Source organism: Ambystoma mexicanum, chromosome 11 (assembly GCF_040938575.1).
Source record: "Ambystoma mexicanum isolate Mex_15411 chromosome 11, UKY_AmexF1_1, whole genome shotgun sequence".
Lineage (NCBI taxonomy): Eukaryota > Metazoa > Chordata > Amphibia > Caudata > Ambystomatidae > Ambystoma > Ambystoma mexicanum.
In genome coordinates this window covers 1,232,067,539-1,232,094,150 of record NC_090934.1, presented here as the reverse complement: position 1 = coordinate 1,232,094,150, position 26,612 = coordinate 1,232,067,539, and positions in this window count along the sequence as shown.

Genomic DNA, 26,612 nt, shown 5'->3' with positions numbered 1-26,612 from the left:
TGATCACTCATCCTCTGCCACCATTTAACCACCGCATCCTTCTCTCCAGATGCCACCAAATGGGCCACATCCTTCCTGGCTGATCGCATTTCACGAGTCTTCACTGACAACTACTCCTCCACCCCCAAAGCAATCACCTGTGGAGTTCCCCCAAGGTTCATGCATCTCCCCCACTCTCTACAATATCTATACTAAACCCCTCTTTGACCTCCTTGACTCAAGTATACAAATTACGCTGATGATACTCATATCCTGATTCCCCCTTGCTGATGATCACCGACTGGACTCCCAAAAAAAATCAATGCCATATACGAAACTATCTAGGGTTGGATGGCCTCTGATTGCTTGTGTCTCAACAGTGAGAAAATGGAACTCCTCGTTGGCAACCCCTCACACCTCACCAAGCTCAGCCTTTTACCATTGACAATCACCCCTCCACATCTTGTCGGATGTCAAAATGCTTGGCTTCCATCTCAATGCCACTCTCACACTGGACCACATCACTGAAGCTATGAGAGAAGCACACTGGCTTCAAGTCCGAGAACGGATACAATTTTAAGATCCTCACGATCACCCACTGCTGCCTCAACAACACCACCCTGGGCAACCTGTCTGAGAGACTTTCCAAATCAGCCCCTACTAGGCACACTCAGACTGCTTATGCTACCCACCTTTGTAGTCCTAGGTTCAAGCTTGCCAAAGCTGGAGGCTCCAACTTCCTTGTCTCCGCGGCTATGCTTTAGAACACCCTTCACCCTGCCTTGAGATCTGAGCCCTCCTACACTGCTTTCCGAAAGTGACTGAAAACCTACCTATTTCATTAGCAGTCCTTGTCCTGCTGTTTGTAACATACTAAGCTGTCACCAGTGCCTAGATGCCCACGGTTTAAGTCTGCTATACAAATGTATAAATAAATGCCATCTCTTCGGGGCAATAGCTCAACAGCCTTTGCTAAGTGATGGCTGGTGACCGACTTTCAATTTTGCTGTTCTTGGTGCCCTTGAGACGATACATTGGTTAGGAGGATATCAAAGAGTGTTCCAATATGGTCTGCCCAAATCAGAAGTAATATCTTACCCACTCTGATCTGACTTAAAGTGCAAAAAACATATTTATAATAGGCCCTTTATCATGTTTATGGCCTTTAACATATTGATAGAGATGTAGGTACTCTAGCACCTCTAAAAAGCCATGAGAATCCAGACTACCTCTTATTTCTAGTACATTTCCTTAATAAAATAATATTGAAGCAAGTTTGTACGGGTCACTAATAGATCTGCATCAGTAATCAAATTATAAAGGATATTTACCAGCATGGCTATATAATAATACCAAGTTGCATGTGTCAGTAGGTGACAAAATGCACTAAAAGTGCAGCGCCATTGATTCTTTAATTTCAAGAATTTGAAATGGTCATTTTATTTAATACTAGCTGATATACCCGTCGTTGCCCGGGAATGTATTCTCTCAATGGTACTGTTTTGCATTTGCTTCCCACGCGATAATGCTTCGCCAAGCCACAAACACATTGTGAGTTTAAGTCAAATAAAGTTTAAAACATACATGTAGAATATTATTGATATGTTACATACCAAGAAATATTACAATGAGTAATTACGTAATACATATAAGTACATTGAAAAAAAATTATTTATTTTGTTAAAGAAATAATGTTTAATCAAATGAATTTCTGTTTATATGTTCTTTATGTGTTATGTGTTTATATGTTCTTAGTGTATGCAACTTGAAGTATGCTGTTAAATTAGTATCCCTTGTTAAAATACACATTTTGTTCGCCTGGAAGATGAACTTGAAGTTGTATTGTTGTATGCATAAGGCAACAGCTCCCTCTAGCGGTAATACGGTTGAAATGCATATTTTGTTTGCCTGGAAGATGAACTTGAAGTCTTATTGTTGTATGAGTAAGACAACAGCTCCCTCTAGTGGTAATAACATGTCCATGCTTCGCCAAGCCACAAACCCACAAACACATTTTGAGTTTTATAAATATAGATAGTAATGTCACCATCTGTTCTTGCCTTTCTTTTGGCCTTAATCGGCATGTATCGTTTTCAGGGACAAGATCATCAAGACAATGGTATTCATCTGCTTAGACTATCCTTCATTAGCACCCCAGCAAGGGGTGCCGTGGGAGGGGGGGTGCTGTCTCCCAGCCAATAAGAAAGCTCACAACTGGGTCCTTACCTCATGGTAAAGCCCCTGTTCCGGGCCTGTGCTCCCATTCTCCTACTTGCCCCACACCCCAACTCCAATTTCCACATCCATCACCACCATCACCCCACTTACCTGACGCTGCTTTGCACAACGCCGGCACTGGGAACACTCAGTCTTCCTGGTGCATCTCTGCTGAGGGAATGGCTGATTTGGAAAGGGAGAAGGGACTAGGTGTAGTTTCCTTCTCCCTAGTCCATGGTGGCCATCTAGGTTTCTATTTTTTTTTCAAGTTGAGAATCAGCAAACATGCTGTTTTTCAACTTGAAAAAAAACGGTGTTAGCATTACGGTAAAACATGCCGGGATGCTAATAGCAATAAACCCCTCCTGGCGGTGAGACTTCCCCCAAACAGGTAATGCCCAGTCTCCCATTATCTTGGCCTGGACATTCATTTGCCCAGTCAAGCCCTTGCACACCAGGGTTTATTGCTTAATTAATACAAATGAGGCCCGGTTGCAGGAAGCGTTTTGAAGCGTAACTAGCGACTTTGTGTTTTTACAGCAGATCTAGCATTAAACAAAAGACCCTTCACTGAAAGGGCAGTTGACTTGCTTGGGGGGCTAGACGCTGCTTCTTAGGGCACTTCTTTATAATATAATCGGAGTAGGAGTGTTACTTGCACCCGTGACTGACAGAGGCACTCCCTTACTTCAGTCTCCATCATGATATCAATCTCGGGGAACCCACGTCGTCTGATAGATCCGTGCTTTCGTCTTTACCATCCTTTGATGCCCAGCATGGGCTAGAATCCCAGCCCTGGATCCCATTTGCTCGGGTACCACTAGGCTATGACCTCTCAATAGGATTACTTCTTGGGACACAGATCAGTTTTGCCATATATTTCCAAGGACTTGCAAGCATGCTTTTGTGACTGGTGTGTGAACGCCATTTTCGGCCTGTATGTTTTTTAATTTTCTGGTGTGATGTGCTTGCATGACCATTTGCAGACAAAAGCCGTCATGGGTAGGTCCTCTAAAGAGATGCCTATTACCCTCTCCACCAGCAGTGTCACCTGTTCTTCTGTGGGCTATGCTTGTTCCAGTTTGATGGCTTGTATTGGTGGCCTTGTTCAGTAATCGGCTGGATTCATGGCTACACAGTGCTGCTGAGTGGGAATTACAGATTTTGGGTGGCCTTGCTTGCTCAGGCCTTACCCTGTCTACGCCTCTGGTTCCATTCCATACTGCAACAACAATTTGTAGGGTTGGGCGCTGATCCATTGAATAGCATCACTAAAGATTTGTAACAGATGGAAGTGTCAATATCCCTTCAATATGGAAATGGCCTCTTCTATCTGCAAGTATCTTTGCTCTATTGGGGTTAAAGCCAGTCACGCTTACGCCACGGTGCATACATCACTTTCCTTGTCCTTTGGTGTTAACACGGCTACCAGCCCACAGGGACTGGCTTCTACTAGAAGTTCAGCCATCTTGCCTCAATTAAAGTATGCCGTGGTAGTTTTGCCTGACATAGGGTGACCAGATAAAAAGAAAAACGGACTAGCCATAGACATGGAAATAGGACTAAAGTAAACACAAATAAAAGTATGTAGTCCTACTTCCATGTCGCAGGCCTGTTGCAGGTGGGCAAGGGTGGGGTGCTCAAAATAGGAAGAGTAAGTGGATCCAGATTGGGAGCCCTCCCGTCCTCTGCACACTATGTAATGTTGTCAAAAAGACATTTAAATGTTCAAAATAGAATTACTCATTAAAGCACATTCAATAATAACTAATGACAGTCTCAATTTTGAAAAAAAGTAGAAGCATTTAATAAAGGAAAAACAAAACAAAAATGTTTTCTTTATGATGGTAGATTGTAAGTATTTCGGCATTAAATGCAAAGAAAAGAAAAGCATCCATCAATTCAATGTTCTTGGCTGACGCGTTTCGAGGTAATTTCCTCTTCTTCTTGAGCCTAATTGAACTGGGACACATTTAAGAGAAATATGGGCAAAAAAAGACATACAGGGAGAGAAAAAAAGGGGTAGAACCCATGAGTACGTTTTACATGGTTATGTAAAATAAACATTAAAGAGCAGATAATGGGGGATAATACCCAGCGGTGATGGTTAAATACAAACAGTACAGAATATTTGGGTAGTTGTTAAGTGAGCTGCTATACATTTTATGGGCGTTAATACCAGTGTTCAGTATCCCGCCATTTTTAGACACTAAAGTGTCTTAAGGGAGCCCGGTGAGCACCAATGTGTCGAGCATGAGTTCACTAATATGTTAAAATTAGGACAACAGTATTCTATTGTATGTAGGAATGACCTGTGCTCAATTTGAGTAAAAACTCACTCGTGTGGTTATCAGGCAGTTGCACAATTTGTAGAGAAAACTCGTAGCTGAAAGTGCCTTGCACAGCATATCTGAACACTTCTGTATTTTCATGATGATAAGACGCTGCGAGCGAATTCTGAAAAATGGGAAAGCAAATATACACTATGTAATGTACATCTGGCAAAAGATGGTATTAAGATAAATAATCGGACTAATTGTAAAGTACCTGGTACAGGTCAATGTACGCTCCGAAAGCGCATCGGCCCAGAGCGTGTTGGTTGTTATGGAGATAGTCTAGGGAGGTGTCAGTCAAAAGTTGAAATACAGGTCGCCGGCATTCATACAAGGATCTCGTTAATGTTCATTGACTCTTGGTCAGTGTCTGTGCTGGTAAAAGAGACGGGAATCAATACTACAAGATCAGCAGTGCTGAGTCTCTCTAAACAATGTGTGTTAGATAAATGAATACCGGTCTGCAAGCAGCGGGTGCTGTGTCTTGTGGAGCTGCACTTCTGGAAAGCGTGGCGGTAGCCACGGTAATGGGAGTCAATGGGCCTCGTGTTGGTGGCCGCCATGTTGGACTGGTAAAATAAGTGACTAGGAAAGTCATGGAGACAGAAAATGGACTAAACGCTATGTGTGTCCAAAATGGATTCCATGATGGAGTGGATATTCAGAAAAGGCTGTGAGTGCAGAAACTGAAAGGTTCAGACTTGTGCTCACGATTGGTGTGGAGCTGGTGCCCTTTCACATTTATTGATTTTTACATACAATAAATTCTGTATACACATGGGATATCACGCAGAAATAATGTAACAGTGGAAATAAATGCTAATTCAAGTTTCAAACAGGTAATGGGTACACAAAATATTTTGTTCCTTTTTTTCTTTTCTTTTCTATATAGATTCAAGGTTCCCAACTCTGTAAGTACAACAGTGGCAGAAGACCTTGTTATCATACATATTCATGGACATATCATTTTGCATATTCACAGTCTATCTCGCCGTACATGACGATGGTCTGTGATGTTCATAATGTGGCTGGCCCGCTAGGTAATGTCAAGATCAAAATAAATGACGTGAAGAAGGAGAATTAATAAAAAGGTGGGATATTTATGGGAGAAAAACATGTTCATAAGAATTGCAATATTCCTCAGGTCAGCATGCGGCGTACGTGGGGAATTAAGTAGAGTAACCATATGACTCAGATGAAACATTTTAATGAAAATTCTTCATTCAGGCCTCTTGGATCTAATGTATCCAAGCAGTGGATCCAGTACTTCTCACGTCTTGATAGGATTGATTGATAATCCCCTCCTCTGTGTGGACGTTTCACTACTTCCAGAATTTGGAATTTCATTTGGGCTATGGAGTGGTGATTTTCCAAGAAATGCCTTGCCAATGGCGATTTGGTATTTTTACATCTGATGGTTGATTTGTGTATGGTCCACCTTTCCTTGGCGGGTCTGGTTGTTTGACCTACGTACAGCAGTCCACAAGGACATTTGATAGAATAAATTACTCCGGGTGTGAGACATGTTGTATAATCTTTCAGTTTAATTTTCTTTCCAGTCTGTGGGTGGTTGATGGAGTCACCTTTCACCACATTGTTGCAGTGTGAACAAGTTAGATACAGAAGTGTGCCTTTTTTCTTTGTTGTCAGATATAGTTGTTTCTCTTTAGGTGGTCGTTCAGCCTTCACCAATTTGTCCCACAGGTTGCGGTCTCTCTTGAACGCCATCATCCGCGCTTTAGGAAATAGTTTGTGGAGTGTTGGATCATTTTGGAGTATTCCCCAGTGTTTTCTGACCGTCTTACTAATTTGAAAGCTCTGGCGAGAAAATATATACATATATAGAAGTGGTGGTTCTTTCTCTTTGTCTTTCACAGTCAATAGTTGTTCCTTGGTTCTTTGGTCAGATCTTTCCTTGGCTTCACTCAGTATTGATGATGGGTAGCCCCTTGATTCAAATTTCTCAATGAGTTTGGAGCACTCCATGTCCAATCCTGCTGGGTCTGATATAATCCTTTTAAGTCTTAACATCTGGCTGAAAGGGAGACTTTTAAGCATTGCTTTTGGATGGTTGTTGGCATCTGTTGGTTTGTGATAGACTGTTCTAGAAAGGGCGTTGTCCTTGATTTCTATATTTACATCCAGGAAATGTAGTAATGGATTCCCCACCTCCATGGTAAATTTGATACTATCGTGTACTGAGTTAAGGTATTCTAAGAATAGCGAAAGATCTTCCGTTGTGCCACACCATATGCCAAATACATCATCTATAAAACGCTTCCACATCAATATGCATGAAGACCTCCTGGGGTGATCCAATACAAATTCTTTTTCAAAGCGATACATAAATGTATTCGCGTAAACTGGGGCCATAGATTACCCCATGGACGTTCCTGTTGTTTGTAAAAAGAATGCATTCTGAAATCTAAAGTAGCTGTTGTACAATATTAGATCAAGTAGTTCAAGAATGAGTTCCAGATTTCCACTTGGAGATGGTGAATTGATAAGAAGCCATTCAACTGACTCAATCCCTTCCCTGTGGGCAATTGACGTATATAAGCTGCATACATCCATGCTAAAGAGTATGCAGTATGAGTCTAGGGCTTTGACCTCATTGACACAATTTAAGAAGTCGGTGGTGTCCCTTAAATATGTGGGGATTCTTTGTATCAGAGGTTGAAGAGAACGATCAATGTAGATAGCGAGGGGATCAAAAATGCTATCGGGTTCCAGCTTCTATTGGTCTAAGTGGTGGAGAATCTCGATTTTTATGGATCTTTGTAAGACCGTAGAAAACGGGTGTTATAGGATGTTAGTTAAAGAGAAATGTGCTTGTTTTCTCGCTGATCCAATCATTTTCACTCGCTTCATTGATAGTTTTTTCAATGGTAGCCTTAATCATGTATACAGGGTCACCGTCAAGTTTAGTGTACGTGGATGAGTCATTTAAAAGACTCGAGCATTTTTTGGTGTAATCATCGGTGTCCATAATTACGATGGCACCACCTTTGTCCGCTGGTTTAATCGTAATGTTCTCATCTTTGGCCAGTGCTTCAATGTGGTCTAATTGGCAATTTTTTATATTGTGGGGTGTTGTCCTTTGGTAATTAATCCTTTTGAAATCTGTCAATACATTTTTCTCAAACATATCCAAAATCAGATTCTGTATCGGAGGGTCAAAGTAGCTCTTTGGGCAAAGCTCTAGCATGTCCTAAGTCAGTTGTAGAGATTGTGTATTGTCGTCTGATTCAAAGAAAACTTTGTCGGAGTTTTCTTAGGAGTCTGTGTCGACAGACCTTCTCTTCAAACAAGGATGTGTTGCTTGTAGGGACAAAAGATAGTCCTCGATTAAGCATCTTGAGTTGCCCTCCCGTTAGGATCTTGCTAGATATATTTACCACTAGGTTCTCACTCATTTGGTTTTTTTTTTTTGGTTTTTGTTTGCCGCGCCTTGTTTTTCTTTTGATTTTTCTCAAAGGCCTAAAACCCCCCCCCTGAGGGTCCCGATGTTGCTGGTTCCATTTCTCTTGAAGGGCTCACTACCCGTGATTCTTCAGTCTCGTTGTTATCAGGGTCTTCGGTTCTTGATCTATGGAGTGCTCTAGTGTCAATGGGGTCTCCAATGCTGCTATTGCTGCTACTGGTGGTATTGGAACTCGTTTGATTGGGATTGTGTGGTCTCCCTCTGTTCAAGTTGCGGTGCTGGTAATATTCCTGCCAATTATACACGATATCGTTTAGATAGTCAAAAGTTTCACTTTTGAATTTCCTTAATTTCAGTTGCTCGATATCGGCCTTGTATCCTGTGAGTTTTGAGTTCACCTCCTCTAGTAGGTCCTACAGTTCTTGTTCCATCTTAAACTCCAATAGTTGTGTTTTCAATGCAGTAATATCTGTATCAATTGTTGTCAAAGACTTTGAGAGCTCTTCAATTGTGAGTAGAATTTAATCGAGCGAGCACTTGTTAAGGATCTGATCCCACTTGGTTATAAATGCCTTGCTTTCACTGCATAGAGTTGGCCTAAGATACACTCTTAATCGTCTGGGAATTCTTTGCAATTTATAGTATTCCACAAGCGTTGTTGCATGGAGTTTCTGAGATATTTCACGTTTTATGAGTTTTTCCAGTTGTGATATTAGTTTGACCGGGTTGGTTTTACTTAGTAGAGTGCTCACAGGCATTGGAGGAGAGTGGCCAGGGAGGGTATGGGGGAGGATTTGGGGGCTGAAAAGCATTCACGCCCCCATTCACACACAGGAAGAGTCATGCCAGGCCCAATTTTGGGATTTCGAAATCAGGTCCTGGCAAAAACCGGAACCGTAGTCACTCACCCTTCCAATCTCGGGACAGGGTTTATAAAATTCCAAAACTCCTGGGGCAAGGGTGATTTCCCGGGAAAACCGGGACCCCTGGTCACCCTAGCCTGACAGCCTATTTAAATTTGTTGTCTATTGACCAGGCCCATTCTGCATTTTCTTTCAGTTGTTCTCTTAACGGTGCCGTTAGCATTGCCAGATCCTTAATAAATCTACTGCAATAAGTCACAGTGACTAAAAAGATATGCACCCCCAGGTGGTCTGTGGCACTGGCCATGTCTGCATATCTTCAACTTTCCTTAGATCTGCTGACGTGCCTAAAAAATGTGTTTTATCGGGTTTCAGAAGAACTAACATTTGCTTCTCTGTAACGTGAGCCGTTTTTCTTGGAGTCTTTGTAGCACTGCCCACAACCGTTGATGATGTTGATGCACCTGGAGTTTGAGAGGAGCGTCAGTTGCTGGTCGCTCTTGTCGGTTGACATGATTTTGGAGCCTCAGATCAACAATTATCCTGAGCTTGCCTGGTTGCTTTATCTTTTCTTGACTACCACCAGAATGGCCCATAGGTGGGATACTGAACTTTCTTGCTTATCCCTTGTTCTTCATGCAAACCAGCTCCTTTTCGGATCTTTTTTTAGTTTGGGCTATCAAGGGTCGCTTGCGACACCTATAAGCCAAAACTATTGCATTGGAGTACAGATAGGGAGGAATGGCATATGAGGAGGAGGGACACACAACCTGTAGTGGTGTTTGCTTATTTGCCCACCCATTGACTACACATGGCCATGCTAATTCCTGTGGCCATTCACACCCAGTTCTTGCCCCTCCCCATCCAAAACACCTCCTCGTGGCAACTCTTTTAGCTTGATTAAACCTTGCACTGGAAGTGCCTGCCTGTGTTTTTTTTAAAGCTGTCTTCTGGGAGGTAATGACTTAATTGGAGCTGTAAAGGTGCTACTGGTGTAATATAAATGTCAACCAGGTCTGCCTTCAGCCACTCGATTTATAATTTTTTTTAAAGTTTAGCTTTGTGTATTTTTTCGTGTGTTCCTGTCTAGCACTCTTATGCCTAAGGGGTCTGATCCAGTGCTATAATAATACAAATTAGCACTATGCATGTCTTTGACTGCACTACTGTTAAATTAAAATCTAGCATTGGCAAAGCCAACAGTTTTGGCTTGTGTATAAGTACAATGCTTTTGCCAGGCACCGCTATTAGATGCCGAGCTACTCGCACCACATTGCACCTGCTGCCATCAATGGCCAGTTAATACCCACTACTGCAGTGCCTGGCAAGTGTCTTTCCCATGCCTACACAAAAGCCCAAACTGTTGGCATTGCCATTGCTTGTTGTGATATGGAATGGTATTGTTTGGTGACGAGTGCTGCCGGTTGCACTGATTTATCACTGTGCAATACCAAGTTTTTATGCTTTTATGTTTTTTATGCTTTTATGTTTTTACGTTCTCTCATAACTCGGCAATATCCCGCCCCTGTTTCTGTTCTGATTATCTTTGGCTCACTCTGTTATTGTACATGTTTTATCATTGTTTGAAATGTGCATTTTATTGGTATTAGTGTTGCACTTCCATATGCACGCAAGTTTGTGTTCGCGGTCCTGAGCTTTGGTGGCGGTTTAGCTGCTTAAAATCTTCATACGCCATCGCATTTGCGCAGGGCCGGCCTGAGCTCTGGCAGCGCCCAAAGCGACAAAACAAAATGTGCCCCCCTCCTTACCCAGTCAAGGTAGTGGTGGGGGACACATTTGAGGTTGCTGTGCTATGATATGATAGGTTATTTATAACGCGCTTAATACCCAGAGGTTTTTAAGCGCGGACCCATGGCTCGAACCTGCGTTGCTCTGTGTCACCTTGCTTCCAAGGCGAGCACGTTGCCCCTGAGCTATCCTCCCGAGCCTCGATAGAGTGCTGCTGCCAAACCAGGATGGGCAACCTTTCATGTGGGAAAGAACCTCCTCATCCATCGCAAGAGGCTTTATGATCTTTACCTTGTGTGACAGATCCTTTTGAGGATTTCGCACTGATATGTGTTCCACGATGTTTGCTTGTTTTATAGTGTTGGCTGTGTCAGGACTACTTCCGCAGGTGTCACTTGGGCGTTCATTAGTTCATTTGCTCACTCTAGCATGATCATGTTATCCAATGATATCCCGGGTTCAGGTTCTCACAAGACTAGGCACTCTGGGCCTGATCACGAGTTGGGCGGAAGTCCTTAAATGCAGCGGTAATGGTGTTACTGCCGCATTTAAGGGTCCGGAGCTGGGGTTTAACATGCCAGAAAAACGTTTTTTGCTGCAATTACCGCTGGCGGTATTACCACGTGATAATTGCACCAGAAAATTCCACATTGGATCCAATGAACCTATGGTGACTTATAGTTATTGCCCAACCCATGATCCGGCAGTAATGCCGCTAGACGGGTGGGGCTAACGCAAATAATGTTGGGCAGTATCCCACCTGGGATACCACCCAACTTGTAATCAGGCCCTTCATCTTATTGGAACAAGATCCCTGCATTATCTGCACTCTTGCTTCCTCGCCAGGATCAGTTGTCGGGCACGCGCTCACCACCTCTCTCAATGCGACATGTAAGGCATCTGTTGACTCTCCCACCTTTTGCTGTGCTGGTCCCCTGATTAATCTTTCGTGATCTGGTTTTATTTCTGATCAAAACTATGCATTGATGTCTGTGATGGAGGCAGCAAAAGCATTTTCTGTTTCTGTGTTGGCAAGCATCACACTATGTCGGATACCTCATCTTCTGCCATTAACAGCAAGGCCGATGCCTTGGTGGCCGGCTCTGTTTCTTTGGTCGAGCCAGCCATGGCTTCCATCTTGGTGCATGGGAGGCGGAGTGGGCACGGGGCCACACAGGTTTAATGCCCCTATGTTCATGTTTGCCATTGCTCTCACTGTTACCCTCACCTGCTCTACCTCATCTGTCATACTGTTTTATTTTCAGCAACATGATCCCCTTCTTTATTTAATTGTTTTTTTATAACACGCCTAATACTGTACTTGAGTTTGGTTTCTAAGTGCAGATCCAGGATTCGAGCCTCTGTTGCTCTGCGTGGTCTTGCTTCCAAGACCAGCGCGTTGCCCCTGTGCTATCCTCCTTTGTCTGGCAACATATGCTGTGGTCGCTTGGCCCACTGATACCTGATCAGGCCCATGATATGGCTCTCACTGCCCGCAAAAGCAACACCGCTCCAGGGCCGATTCGGAGCTTGGGGTAAAGTAGTGTAGAAAGCCGACATTCTCACCTCCAGTTTCCTGCAGCACCATTCTGAGGAGAGCCCACCTCGTCACAACCCCGCCAACAAGCAGCAGAATAATCCCTAGCAATGTGGCGCAACCTTTCTGGAATGGGTTACCACCTGTACTAAAATGTACATGAGCATTCCCTGTCCGTGACGCATCTGGAGGATTTAAGCATCCTACCCCAAGTTCACAGCCACACCTCATTCTCAATGGGGCCACCTAGGTCAGCTTCCCATTTAGCCATATATGGTAGACGCACAACCAGATCCCCTGTGTCCAATAATTTATACAGCTTCGAGATTCACCCTTGTAATGATAACTCAATGGCAGACAGTGCTCTGCTAACTCCTTTCTTTGGGTGAGAAGTCCAGTGCCGCAGCTGTGCACAGCGGAACCGTTCAGTTTCTGTCAGAGTAAAAATACATTTACATTCGTAGGTTTGACAAGCCCTGCGCTACCCACTTCCCAAAGCCCCCACGGTCACGACCATGCTGAAAACTCGGATTGCCGACACCGGAGTAAGGGGTCGTATCCCCAATGACACTCTGTATCTGCGAAGAGCCCTCCCCATGTAATAGAGTGTACATTTGGTGGTTGCTAGCAGAGAGAAACCCCACTCCTGCCCCAAGTATATCTTGTCTATATAAGGTAGCTGAGACAGATCTAACACTGACTGAGCTTGCTCGATTAGTTTCCACTTTGGTTGTAGACTGGGCTCAGCCCAGGTAAAAACATGAGAAAGTTGCACAGCTAAGTTATAGCGGAAGACATCAGAGATCCCCAGGCCCACTGGTCTGGTGTGCTTGTTCCCCCATATGAATTTGAGGATCCTCCCCTGAATTGTGCGGAGATCCGTGTCAGGGATTCTCACCGGCAGTGCCGAACAGATAAAGCAGGCGCGGAATCAAGTTCATTTTAACCGCCGTAATGCGACAAAACCAAGATATCTCCTGGCATCCCCCCCTGAGCAGGTCTTCAGCCAGCCCCTGAAATAGCCATGGAAAATTGGCCTGGAAGACTCTAGAGGTCTTATTAGGGATGAGGACCCCGAGATAGGGGATAGACTCCCAGGTCCATAGTACTGGAGCAAGAGCCCCAATCACCCTCCTGTCATGGGGCCTGAGGGACACACCCAGCCCATGTGATTTATCATAATTTACCTTGAACCCAGAGACCCGTTGAAAACCCTCCAGCTCCTGCAGCACCTCAGTTAGAGAGGAAAGGGAGTTACTCAGGGTGAGCAGAATATCGTCTGCGTAAAGGGACAACTTATAGGCTGTCTCCCCAACTTGGACGCCCTCTATTGCCCCATTAGTTCTTATTCGGCTAGCAAACGGCTCCATACACAAGGCCAAAATCAACGGAGATAGCGGCCAGCCCTGCCTCGTGCCCCTGGTAATTGACAGTCTAGACGGTAGTGCCCCGTTAAACCTAAGGCAAGTAGAGTGGTGTTGGTAGGTCACCATTACCTAAACCCTGGCCCAAACCCAAACTTCACCAAGACCCCACGGAGATAACTCCAGTCCCCCTGTCAAAGGCCTTATGGACATCCAACACAATAATGCCCAAATCTATGCCCAAGCGCTTCCCCACTTCCAACAGACTCAGAACTCGCTGCACATTATCATGTGCGCTACGACCCCCAATCAAACCCGTCTGATCACTGTCTATGAGACTGGGGAGGACCTCCATCATACAACGGGCCCAAATTTTAGAAAAAGCATTGAGTCTATGTTAGTGAGGGTAATGGGGCGATACGAGTCACAACTTAGCAGGTTCTTACCCGCCTTGGGGAACAGATCAGTTGTAGAGACTCCCATCGACGGAGCAACCCTTCCAGAGGTCATAAAGAAGTTAAAGAGACCTACCGGAGGGGAACCAGAAGTTTGCAAAATTTCTTGTAGAAGGGAACCGTGAAGTCATCAGGACCCAGATCCGATTGCCCATTCCACTTCCTCTGGTTGGATCGGCGCCTCAAAGTTTCCCGATCCTTATCAGATAGACAGGGCAGGTGCACATCTCGCAAGTATTGAGCCTGGGCATCCACCACGGGGGCTCACCCCTGAATACTGCTTTCAAATGAGCCTCTAAAATCCCCATTTTATCTGCATCACCCCGCTGCACCACCCCTTGCTCATTACGCAAGGCTGACACAGAGCTCCAGCTTTGGAGTTTTGAGTTTGCACAGCTTGGCCACCAGGGGGCGATTGGCTCGGTTCCCATTGGCGTGATAATACTGCCTGCTTTTTAGCATTGCCTAAGCTGTCCTGTCAGCCAAGGGCGCCTCAAGTTTTTTCTGTGCAATCCTAAATTCGCATAACGCCTTGCGAGATCCCAACCTCTTGTGTTTCTGTTCGGCCCGGGTAACCTCCATGTCTAATCCCACCCTAATCCACTGCCTCACTCTAGTGTAAGCTGCAGATTTTCTGATAAGCCCCCCCCTAACTACGGCCTTCATCGCGTTCCACACAATATCCCTTGAGGGACCAGAACTTTTATTTTCCCTAAAGTAATTTGAGATGACCACCCCCGGCTCTGTAGTCAACACAGGGTCTCTAAGCACTGAGTCGTACTTCCATGGGCGTCTGGGTCTCTCGGGCCTATCCAACACTGCCAGAGACACTGACACTGGTGCATGATCAGACAGTGTGTGTGTAGCGATTTCCACCCCTCAGACGCATGGATATAGTGCACTAGGAATGAGAATGAGATCTAGCCTAGAGAAACCCCAATAGACATGCAAATAAAGAGATATCCATACCCTCCCCCGTGGGCCAGTCCCCATGCGTCAACTAACCCCAATTCACGGAGGAATCAGCCAAAAGCCGTAGAGTGTTTAAAGTCTAACTTGGTAGGGGGAAAAGTCTTGTCCACCAGGGGGTTGGGTGCCAGATTGAAATCCCTTGCCTAGTATGACTTGCCCCTCAGCGACAGGGAGTACCTTGAGCAGAACGTTTTCCAAAAAGACATCTTGGCCAACATTTGGCACATATAGTGACACCAATCTGAACATCGGATCCCACAACCAACCTTTTACACACACATAGTGCCCCTGCGGGCCCCGCAGGAGCTTGACGTTTGAGATCGGGGTCTGCTCACCCACCAGAACGGCCACCCCGCAGTTTTGTCTCGCCTCCAGAAGTGAAAAACTGGCACGAGAATACCTTATTTATCAGACGCTTCTCGTCCTGCACAAGCAGGTGGGACTCCTGTAGAAACACAATGGAGAGAGACATATCTCTTAGGCTGCCCAACACTGATTTCCTTTTCACTGGGGAATTCAAACCCTGTACATTCCATGTCCCCATCAGAATTCATCGCTACATCAGGCAACATTTCTACACAAATCAAGGTGCCCTCACCCCCATCACCACCGCACAAACTGCCCAAATACATGTTTCATGGGATAACTGTCTGACCCACAGTAAACATTTTAAACCAACTCCTCACCCCTCCCCTCCAATCCCAAACCATGCTCAAACAGGAGCGATTTCCAAACATCTGGAAACTTTGTCAGGAACCCGACTTGGAGGGCGAAAAGAGCCATAACGCCGAAGGACTCTCCCACACCAGCTCAAAACCTGCAAATCAACATGGGTCCCCCACCCAGACCACCACAACCCAGTCCCCAAGGACACCCCATCAGGCCCAGCTCCAGGAGAGACCCCACCACAGAAAATAAGCTAACTGTTACGCTCACCTGGACCCCACAGGGGTGACGATCGGACCCAGACAGCTGCGGTCTCCGTCAACGTGATGCGTAGTGCAGAGATGACTGTCTGGACTGGCCCGCATAGTCTTGTCTGCTGGACCCGAGGAAGTATTTTCCTGCAAGTGGAGACAGAGATTAGCCATCTGTGGGTTCTAGTGATGGCCTCCCAACTGTTCTCGCTCTCCCCCACTAATCACCTCCGATATCCCCTTAGTAACCTCACCTTATGTTTGTAAAAGATGAGCTCTCCATCCTGCGTGTCTTGCAGGGGCGCGTAGATATCAGTTACTTCACTGGTTTGAAGGCGTTGGGAGAGTTCCAGTAAGCATTGACTTTGAAGTCCCAGGCGGGATTGGTAAGTATCAAGTTCAAAGAGTTCAATGTCCCGATGTTCACTCTTGTCCCCTCCCTTCCTTAAGTTGCAACTGAGTTCGTGAGAAGAAGGTCTCGTAGCTGCTGCTGGCGTTCAGGTAAGAGTCTGTGTTATCCAACGCTGTCCGGTAACTATTACATGCCTTCACGTGTTGTTTTTCTCCCTCTTTACAGATGCGGCATATGAAGATATGGAGAATAATACCGCCGGTGGTAAATCAGGTAAGTCTATGGTGGTAAGAGGTATTTGTTGATTCTCTTGGCTCACCTTGTTATTCTTGTGCCCCTAGGTGCCGGAGTACGGCGAAGAAATGATGGAGACAGTGCAGGATCGAAAGATTCTGTGAGAACTGGTGAGTATGGCGCTGTGCTGGAGCTGGCAAAGCGACGCATGCAGGACTGATGTACTTCCAGGTCGGGAGATGAAATGGATCCGGAATCAGGTGAGGAATTTGAAATAAGTTTGTTTTCTAACCTTGTCCTTTTCTTCCTCTTTATTCTAGGAGCTCCGGATTCGAGGCGGGCGTGGCAGAAGACTGGATGCTGGCTGCAGGCACGGTGAGAGTCACGCTGCTGGATGCAGAATAACACGAAGCATGTGCTGCTGTTCCGGCGTGGTTTAAATAGCCTCCAAAGTAGTCCCAGGAAAGAAGTTCCCCAGGACCACACCCGAGTAAAAAATAGTCCCTGTAGTAAAATAGTCCCATCCAGGCCTCACGTTGGCTTGGATTTATTTGCAGCATGGTCTGCATGAGGTAAGTAATGTCTATGAGCCTGGCGCCTATGGCGCCAGGACTTATTTTTATTATGAGCCTGGTGCCTACGGCGCCAGGACTGAACCCAGACAGCCCCTAGCTGGGGCTGCTGGGGTTTTTGTAAATGTCTGGATGCCTGCTCCCGGGGCTGATGGCCTTGATCCGGATTGCCGGGGGTAGGCATCATGACACTAACACCCAAGACCCCAAACTATTCAAGTCTTTCTGATTGGCCCCTTCGCCCGCCTTCCCCTGCCCACCTTGTGCCATTTCTGCGAGGGCACTGGGTCAACCCCCTGACTCGAATCCTGCTCAACCATCAGACCTCCCCCACCCGCCCCCTCCGGATCAAGCAAGCTCTCTGCTTCCTGCAGTGTTTGAACGACCCAGTGCCTCCCTTGATGAGTGAAATAGAGTGCAGTAGGAAAGCCTCACCTATAGGGCACCTCTCTTGCATGTAACCACTCAGTAAGCGGATGCAGTGCCTCACGCTTCACCAAGGTCATCGACCCCAGATCATGATACAAGATGAGTGACATATTGTGAAAGGAGATGGACGCCAATGGTTTAGCTGCAGCCATTATGCGTTCCTTGAGCTTAAAGAAGTGAACCCGGGATAGCACATCAGCAGGCCTGTCCAGGGTTAAGGTGCACAACTTCTGGTCCGGTGAGTCCTGTCAAGTTTAATCTCCTGGTCCCCAGGCAGATCGAGGATGAAACGAAAGAAATCAGCCACAAAGCTGGATAGGTCTTCATCTCACACCACTGAAGAAATGCCCTGGATCTTGATGTTATTTCTGCAGGAGCAGTTTTCCCTGTCCTCTTGCTTTTTCCTCCAGGGTGTCACAGCAGGCTGCCAAGGCCTCCAGTCAGTTAGAGCACTCACCCACCTCGTAGGACTGCTCACAGAGGATATCCCCACCTCAGACACCCTGTTCTTGGCCTCTGAAACTCTTTTATCTAGTGCCAGGATCTTGTGGAAGAGTTCCTCCATGCTGTTGTGGATTTCTATTGGCCAGCAGATCCTGCAGGTGAGACTTGGTAGACATCTGGGTGAGCATAGCTGGGAGGGGGTCAAACCCATGCACCTGGGCCATCACAACCTCAGTATGCTTGCTCCTATCTGTGGACTGCAGCATCATGGAGATACCATACCCCCTTGCTTGCCCGTCTTGAGAGTTTTAGCCATGTCAGAGCTAGGAGACAGCAGCCAGCAAAATCTGTCAGGGCTGTGATGATCACACCATCAGAATGCTGAGGGTATGCTTCCAAGTCAGCGCACAGCAAAGCCACCACTATGCCAGGTTATCTGAGGCTCTAAGGAACAAGGAGCCAAACAGGGAATCAAACCCGTGTACAGGCACATCCGATGCCAAGCCAAGCTCTCACCAACCAAGCGCAGAGCCAACCAGTGTGGCACCAGGTGGAGAATGTTGATAGCAGTGGGTCACTCTCAGTAGCTAGAGGGAATGTGGCAGTACGCTAGAAGGGGCTGCAGACCAGATATGGGAGTCAGTACAGAGAGATCAGCGACCCTGAAGTCGACCCCCCCTGTCCCTTTGTAGAAACATTGTGGTCCCCGCCTGGGTATATCATGAGGTGGTCCGGGTTGATCAGTCAAGGAGCAGGGACAGCCAGCCACAAGACATTGTCTGCCTCACACGTCAAACTGGGCATGAGGAACCCAGTGTAACAACTGCTGGGCTGTGTCACGCTAGATAATCATTGGCCCATGTAGTGTAGCCTCAAGATGCTGGCAAGGACTCATAATGGTGCAGGAGGAGCAGTGAGTCTGAGCATTGCGCTGCAGCAGTGGGTGCCCCCCAGAGCCCTTACAGTCTCTTTTCAATATGGGTTGTCCCTCATTTCAGCATGCACCTTCCTCCGTATGCCTCTGCGGGCGATGATATGTAGCTGGATCCCGGCTCTCAGGAGGGAAAGAACCTCCTCATCCATCGCAAGAGGCTTTATGATCTTTACCTTGTGTGACAGATCCTTTCGAGGATTTCGCACTGATATGTGTTCCACGATGTTTGCTTGTGTTATAGTGTTGGCTGTGTCAGGACTACTTCCGCAGGTGTCACTTGGGCGTTCATTAGTTCATTTGCTCACTCTAGCATGATCATGTTATCCAATGATATCCCGGGTTCAGGTTCTCACAAGACTAGGCACTCTGGGCCTGATCACGAGGTGGGCGGTAGTCCTTAAATGCAGCGGTATTGGTGTTACTGCCGGATTTAAGGGTCCGGAGCTTGGGTTTAACATGCCTTTTTTGGTGCAATTACCGCTGGCAATATTACCACGTGATAATTGCACCAGAAAATTCCACATTGGGTCCAATGAACCTATGATGACTTATAGCTATTGCCCAACTATACACTGCGGCGTGGGCCCATCCAGCACCATGGAGGAGGGTATGAAGGACTCGTGCTCCCGCTCCCTGAGCCCCAGGAACTGCTGCAACAGTGCTGTCGGGCGATCACACAGAGGGTCTCGTTCCACCTCCAATTTACCGCCCCTGCCTCCCGCTCCTGCAGGTCACAGACACAGTGGTCCCGGCACACACCAGATGGGAGCGATGGATATTACGCTTGCTCCCACAGCTCAGACACCTCTGTGGAGCAATGATGATGTAGGGGGGTGGCGTACAGCCCCGTAGGGCCCACCAAAAGGCGGCTCCGACACAAGTCACCAGTCAGAGCCGCGGGCAGCATGCAACCTCCTTCTCGACCGGGCGCAGGCCGGAGCCGCCATCTTCAATCTAGGCCTGCAACACCCCATTGGGGCAACCCTTAAGACGCTGACACCCGCAGGCTTTGGAATTTCACCCAGCAATGGCCACTGGGTACTGAGTTAGCATTGCACCATAGTCACTTAATGTGGGACGCCAGGAGAGATATGATAATGATATGATATGATATGGCATTTATAACGCTCCTGTACACAAGTGTTTCAAGGCGCGACGAGGCAAGGGAGGGGAAACGGAGGGAAAACAGAGACAACGATCTTACTAGGCCAGGTGTGATTCAGATCGCACAAGTGCATGGGAAGGGGGAAGGGGGAAAGTGCGGGGGGAACAGTGCAGTACATGGGATACATAGAATAAATACCAATAATAAACAATAGACGGCCAGCTGGTGATGGAATGTGCTTTTCTGCTCTCACGACCCCAGAGACACATCTTCCTGATGGTGTGCCTAGCCACGCCCCCCACAGTCAGCAGTCTTATAACATGGTAATATATTCCTTTCTATATTACTATCGGTCTCAGGCTTTAATGTACATGTTGCTGTGCTCCTCTTACACCGGACTTTGTTGGAGCCCTTCCAGCTGTCACTTCCCCGAGGTTCTACCGAAGTGTTATCACCTTGTTGCCTTTTAACACTGGTTCCCCCACGTCAGCCACTTGCTGACAAAGGAGGATGTATAGCTTTTCAGTGGTTATTTAGTGTTTCAGTTTCCTGCTGGCTGGCCGTATTGTCATAATCGGTGGCAATTAACTCCCGGCTGTATTTCTTTGTCTCTTTTATAATCTTTACACTCCACGGGTGCCTAAAACCGCTTTCCGTTCTACACAGGGGGGCCCCCAACCATCGTGTTGAAATGGGCCCGCACCCACATTCAGCCAGGCCTGCCAATATATATAAAACTAGTATACAAAGCCCAATTAGCATCAAAATGCTCAAGCTCTGAGTTGAATAGTAAAATCTGACGACATAAATAAGAGAATAAAAATACCCCGCACCCCTCCTAAAATGCCAAAATGGAAAGATTTCAAAGGACCTGCTAGGAAATGTGCAAAGAACTTTGCTTAGCCATACTGCAGACTGACCATTTCATCTCACAAGCCCGCTCCCATAAATAAACCCAGTATAATTAAATCTTCATAAACCGGTAAAGTGCAGAGTGAGAACACAAAAGAGGTCTCTGACGAACGCAAGCAGGAGAATCTAACCGTGCTTAAGTAAAACTGTTTCAGAAGCATCATAAAGACATCTTGTATTGGCCAGGGCCAGAGTGATATGACAAGGTTGTGCCATGGCACGACCAACAGGGCTGGCAGACATTTGCCTCCATGCCGCTTGCACTTTTCCCCAAATGGAACAAGGCGACTTACGTCGGAAGAGTGAAGAGATCTGAGTAGCGTGATAGTATGGAGGCGCAAAAAGAGCAAAACAAAGAGGTATTGGCTGGAGAGCTTAGAATTAATCTTAACCACTTTCATTGCTCTGGGCAACCCTCCAGACCATCGTTCTTCACCTGCCAAGCCATTACAAAAGGAGAAAAGACAATATGCAAATCAGGCTTGGTCCCACCCCCAAAGGGGCAGTCCAGCTGAAACTGCTAGGTGACATCCCTTCTGCACAAGACCACAAGCATCCCCAGACAGGTTTCGGCCTCAATGGGCGTCATCAGTGAGGAGTAGCTTGGGTCACTCGGACCAGCAGGCAAGGGACCCACATCTGGGCATACCCGTCCCACTTGGGATAACAAAGCAAACCAAAGAGGAGATGGGCGGGAAGGTCTAAGGTTTGGCGGCATCTTTTTCTTTAATTTGCTGACGGTTGTTTACCTAGTCAAGTTTCTTCCTTCAAATGGCGATATGATCATTATGTTTTAAACATGGACAACTAGCGTGGACATGGAACATACAAATTAATGCTGTAGGATTGGGCTGGGAACCAAAAGAGGCCCTGCAAACAATGTTCAAAGTAGGCTCCATGTTACACATTTTCAGCAAACACAACCTTTTCCTGTGAGAAAATGTGGAAATAAAATAGGTTACCACACAGAAGAGGCCCAGGGTGCAGAGCCCTACCGGGAAATCTCCAGAGTTCCATATAGGCCACTCCACCCCTGGGGGGGGACCAGGCGGGAGTAGTGGGGGGCATATTTGCTGCAATTCTTTATTGTCAAAGGCACCCATTTTTCTTGATCATGTTTTTGATTCTTTGGTTAAAGGCCTTATGCAAAAAGCGTACCATTTTGCCACATGTTTGACCTTGTGTGAGCTGGTGAGCCATCTCTCACCCCCTGCACCCACCCTGGCAGGTAATGACCGGATATAATCCCTGTATAGTTACAGGAGTCTCTGGAAGCTTCCACAGAATCTCTCTGGCGGTGGGGGCGGGGCTAAGGGTGGGTTCCTGTCATGTGATGTTAGGGATGACTGGCTGTCGCCTCTGCTGAAGATGCGATTAGACGCAGCACAGCGGGGGCCATTGCTGCTTCAAAGGATGTTGCTGGAAAGCCGAGCATGAACGCATAATTACTTTATTTGTGATAGGCAACTAACTCAATCGTGAACACCTGCCCGTGGCAATCACGACTAGGAGCACCACAGGGGTCAACCTGCATAACATGAATAGGAAATGCACTTTTGAAAGTCTAATTACGTGTTGTGTTATACATTGAAGAAAACAGGCCGTGGCAAAACTAACAGTCGAGTCCCTTATAAGAGAAGCGTGTGCCAGACATGTGGCAACCATGGCTAGTCATATGCTCGGGTACTTAGCCCGTTTGCCAGGTGAACCCCTGGTGAGCCCCTACCAAAAATACATCAATGAATCTCTTTCCATCATAACACAGTTCCATCAATTGCACTGGGATAGAAATTGTGTTCCAGTGACTCCCCTTGCATCTTCTACTTATGCTGCCTGCTGACTCCATAGCACAGTTACTTCAATTGCACAGTGATAGAAATTGTGTTCCAGTGACTCCCCTTGCATCTTCTACTTATGCTGCCTGCTGACTCCATAGCACAGTTACTTCATTTACACAGTGATAGAATGTGCGTTCCAGTGTCTCCCCTTGCATCTTCTACTTACGCTGCTTGCTGACTCCATAGCACAGTTACGTTTACACGGTGATAGAAATTGTGTTCCAGTGACTCCCCTTGCATCTTGTACTTATGCTGCCTGCTGACTCCTAGCACAGTTACATCAATTGCACAGTGATAGAAATTGTGTTTCAGTGACTCCCCTTGCATCTTGTACTTATGCTGCCTGCTGACTCCGTAGCACAGTTACATCAATTGCACAGTGATTGAAATTGCGTTCCAGTGTCTCCCCTCTAGCTTGTACTTATGCTGCCTGCTGACTCCATAGCACAGTTACATTTACACAGTGATAGAATGTGCGTTCCAGTGTCTCCCCTTGCATCTTCTACTTATGCTGCCTGCTGACCCCATAACACTGTTACGATTACACGGTTAAAGAAATTATATTCCAGTGTCTCTGTACGCATGCTGCCTGCTGACAGCAAAGCACATTTACATCAGTTGCACTGTGATAGAAATTGTGTTCCAGTGTCTCCCCTGTATCTTGAATTTATGCTGCCTGCTGACTCCGTAGCACAGTTACATCTATTGCACAGTGATAGATACCGTGTTCCAGTTTCTCCCCTTTATCTTGTACTTATGCTGCCTGCTGACCCTGTTGCACAGTTACATAAAATTGCATAGTGATAGAAACTGTGTTCCAGCGTCTCCCCTTTATCTTGTACGTATGCTGCCGGCTGACTCCGTAGCATAGTTACATCAATTGCACGGTGATAGAACCTGTGTTCCAGTGTCTCCCCTTTATACTGTACTTATGCTTCCTGCTGACCCTGTAGCACAGTTACATCAATTGCACAGTGATAGAAACTGTGTTCCAGTGTCTCCCCTTTATCCTGTACTTATGCTGCCTGCTGGCCCTGTAGCACAGTTACATCAATTGCACAGTGATAGAAACTGTGTTCCAGCGTCTCCCCTTTATCTTGTACGTATGCTGCCGGCTGACTCCGTAGCACAGTTACATCATTTGCACGGTGATAGAAACTGTGTTCCAGTGTCTCCCCTTTATCCTGTATTTATGCTGCCTGCTGGCCCTGTAGCACAGTTGCATCAATTGCACAGTGATAGAAACTGTGTTCCAGCGTCTCCCCTTTATCTTGTACGTATGCTGCCGGCTGACTCCGTAGCACAGTTACATCATTTGCACGGTGATAGAAACTGTGTTCCAGTGTCTCCCCTTTATCCTGTATTTATGCTGCCTGCTGGCCCTGTAGCACAGTTACATCAATTGCACAGTGATAGAAACTGTGTTCCAGCGTCTCCCCTTTATCTTGTACGTATGCTGCCGGCTGACTCCGTAGCACAGTTACATCATTTGCACGGTGATAGAAACTGTGTTCCAGTGTCTCCCCTTTATCCTGTATTTATGCTGCCTGCTGGCCCTGTAGCACAGTTGCATCAATTGCTCTGTGATAGGAATTGTCTGTCAATATATCTGCTTCCCTGTGCTTCCTTTGAACCCATAGCTTAATTACATTCCCTTTTGTGTGCAGCCTGCCTTGAGTCCACAGCATATACACATTATTTGAACTGGGGCTACGATTTGACTTCTTTGTATCTACTTGTGCGACCAGCTGCTATAGAACTGCTCTCCACATTTCACCTGCTGCTTTATGTTACCTGCTGAACCTATGGCATAGTTACATCAACTGTACAATGATGGCATCTGCTCGTCACTGTATCTCTTGCCTTGTGCTACCTGCAGAACTCATAGTTTAGCTACACCCGTTTTGTTATGCTGGGTTGGCATAGTCTCACCGACTGGACTGTTACACGAGCGTCTTCATTGCATCAACCTCTCTTTGGTCCCTGCTGGACCCATAACGGACCCATAACGTGAATACATCTATGACGTACTTCCTGTCTGAGTTCACAGCACAACCACATCGACTGCACTACAATAGACAGTCCCTCCATTTCATCACATCATCTCTGATTCAACCAGAGTGCTAGACACATAGGCCTTGCCTCGAGCAGCGACTCTGGTAAACAAACTAAACCGTACAAGCACCAAACTCTATAACACTTATCAACAAATGATTTCTTCTTCCCTAATCCCCAAACAAAACTTCTCTTCCCCTCAGTCTTAAAACGACTCCAACAATGTGACAACATACCAACAACAGCAAAGAAGGAGACTCAGAAAAGTAGAAAGGAAAAAAGAAAACGAAAGAATCCAAATGATCAACCCCTTCTGACCAGCCAAAAAGAAATCACAGAATACTACAAATTGCATACCTCAGAAGGCCCTCAACGACCTTCATATCTCTCCAGAAGCACTCACCAGAACACAGTGTCCAAGAGGACTCCACCGGTCCACTGACACAAACTTCCAAAGCAAAACAAAAGATTAAACTGCAACCCTACAACCCCTCTACCACTGAACCAATTAAGCTACCAACCAACTATCAAAACCAATCTACTAGGCACCTTGCTTAACACTGTCCATCACAGGACAATCTTGGCAGGGAAACCAACTGGCAGGATCTACAGGATGAGTGCCCTGATCCCAGAAGAATGTACCTAGCCTTTTTCAATTTGAAATCCCACCGCCCCCTTGAGTCCTGCAAAGCACCTCAAAACATCTACAAGCCTACCAGCGACACACCACCTGCCACCGACACCCATCATAATATGATTGGCATGAGATATCTCCTGGCAAACGCAACAGCAATCGGCAACAACTCCTTGGACATTTTTGAATTAATAGCAGAGGACCCAATTTAAAAAATAATCGATCTATTTTTATTTTCATAATGCATTGTTATAACAACAAACAGTTTGGTCACAGCATTAATAGCTCATATAGACATACGAGATCCATTCTGGCTCATTCCCAAGGATCAAAACAATACAATCCCCACATTCCCCGTACAGTCCCCCAGATCAGAGAACCTAATCTATCTACTCTTCATTATAGAAACCCACCCCTCTGATCATCAATCACCAGGAATTCATGAATGGATTCTACCTGGATCCAAGATTAATTAAATGTGTGAAACGTCAGGCTCGAAAAGGATGACAATCCAATAAAAAAAAACCTCACAGCTAATGTAACCGCACTACATCTCAAACAACTAGTGAAGACTCTACCCACACAGCTGGCTACGTGCAACTGTGAGGAATTCGACCATCCACAGGGTGGGCCGGCGCTCGCCTGAACTTTTTTGAAATTTTTTATTAAATGGAATGATGGTAGACCAATCTCGAGAAAATGTATGGGGCTAATCTACACACATTTTCCTATGCTCACACCTCCACAAAACATAGACCTGTGTACTCCGGGCTGAACAACACCTACATGTACAGTCCACACCTGTCATATTTTGTTGGAATGTGACAGTCAAGGAGTGCCCAATGTCATCCCCAGGAAGGAGGAGGACCAACCGTCCCACTGCCATGGTCAGCCTAATTAACTGACAAAGGCTCCATGGAAACGTCCTGCTTTTCTGTTAGGCCTTGGATCTGGTGGCAGCAATTATCATACCAACACAGTGTATTTCAAATATGCCCACATGGGGCCTGGATACAGAGGATAACAAAGGAGACAGGAAACCCAATAACCTTTCATATGTAACTGTGTCAACCTGAAGCCAGCTCCCACCTATCAGTATAATTGGCAGTGAACTGTCATGCCTGGGTCTGCTGTTCCAGCAGGCCACCCCACTAGGAGGACCCCATTCATAAGGTACGGAAATGTGGTTCGCAGGAGCCAGAACGTCTCGTCTCTCAGCACCTTCAAGGGAGACCTGCCACTTTATCAAGAACCACAGAGGCAAGACCATTAACCAGAGAGACTTTTTGAACA